We start from the raw sequence: 1,860 nt of genomic DNA, 5'->3' as shown, positions 1-1,860 counted from the left end.
GCCTCCACTTGGGACATGGACACCGCTGTTTTGCGTACACAACTTGTCATCTCGTGCGGCCCCCAAAAATTTGGCGCCGTTAACATTACAACCCGAGAACAATTCAGCGCGAATTGGGCCGAACGCCAAGTTATATAACTCATCACTGTAAGTTGGGGAATTCGATGATTTCAATTTATTCACCTAATAGTATACAAAACCATTTACATGTTAGTCTGACAAAATTAAATACTACAATTTATATTTGTCAATTACAAAACACTTATAACTTACAGAATCCAAAAACCATTGTGGAAATAATTCACGGTGTTTCCAGGCAACCAAATGTGATGGATGTTCTCGCTTCATCATCTGTTCATGCTCATCTAAGTAGGCCATTATCTCATCACAATTGTTCAGTACGAACCAATGCGCTACCTCCAAGTCATTTCTAGAAAACGACTCTCCTCGTCCAGGATCTCCAAATGGTCGTGCGCTTTGGGCAAAAACAGAAAGTTTTTCATTTCTCATACCTCCGTCATTATTGCGTTGAGGCCGATTGAAAACCGTCTCCACATCTTTTAAATACATTCCACAGAAAGTAAGCGACTCATATTGAACCCAAGCCTCTATAATTGATCCTTCGGGCTTTGCCCTGTTGCGTACACTTTTTTTTCAGCTCTCCGAGAAGCCTGCCAAAATAAAACGATATGATACAAATTAGCAAAGTGTCGATAATGATGCATACACAAATGATAAAGATTATATGCCTTTCTATTGGATACATCCAGCGATAGTTGACAGGACCAGCAAGCAATGCCTCTTCTGGCAAGTGAACCATCACGTGTATCATACTTGTAAAGAAAGCTGGCGAAAATATCATCTCAAACTTGCATAGGACTTGGACAATGTCATGGCGCAACTGAAACATGTCTGTCCTTCGCAATGTTTTGCCGTCAGTTGGGAAAAAAATCTGGATAACAACATGATTGGCTTCACCACATCTTCCGGCAGTAGGTGTCGAATACCCACAGGAAGTAGGCGTTGCATAAACACATGCCAATCATGGCTCTTAAGTCCAGTAAATTTACCCCCATCGACATTCACGCAACGTGCGATATTAGAAGCATACCCATCGGAAAATTTGACAGACGATACAAACTTTAGAAACTCTTTTTTGTCATTCGGTTTCATAGAAAAGAATGCAAGATCCCTTCTAGCTTTATCACTGCCCCTATTCATCCATAAACCCCTTCATATGCCCATTCTTTCCAAATCAAGACGAGCTTTGATCGTGTCCTTCGTCTTCCCCTCGATATCTAGAATCGCGCCCACCAATGTGTCGAATACATTTTTCTCAACATGCATCACATCTAGATTGTGCCTCAATTTCAGTTTCGACCAATATTGGAGCTCAAAAAACATAGGCTTGTGCGTCCAGTTCAAATGTGTAGAAGGTCTGGTCCGACTCACTGTTTTTCCTAACGGAGCAAAATCCAAACGGTTCAGCTGTTCCAAGATCTCATCACCGGACCATTCTCTAGGTCTGAGGCGACGCTCTGTGTTCCCGTCGAACTCTTTATCTTTTCCCCGCCATTCGTGGTCCCATGGCAACCATCTCCGATGACCATGGTAACAAACTTTTCCTGCGTGCCAACCAGAAGTTACATCTTCCTTGCATACAGGACATGCCATATAACCCTTTGTGCTCCACCCAGAAACCATTGCATATGCTGTGAAATCATTCACAGTCCACATAACTGCTGCCCGCAAAGTGAACATCCTCCCAGTTGATTTATCGTACGTGCGAACACCGCTTGTCCATAAATCCTTCAGCTCATCAACCAGAGGCCTTAAGTACACATCAATTGCCCTGCCATG

Source organism: Prunus dulcis, chromosome 4, assembly GCF_902201215.1.
Source record: "Prunus dulcis chromosome 4, ALMONDv2, whole genome shotgun sequence".
Classification (NCBI taxonomy): Eukaryota; Viridiplantae; Streptophyta; class Magnoliopsida; order Rosales; family Rosaceae; genus Prunus; species Prunus dulcis.
Note: the sequence above shows the minus strand (reverse complement) of the source record.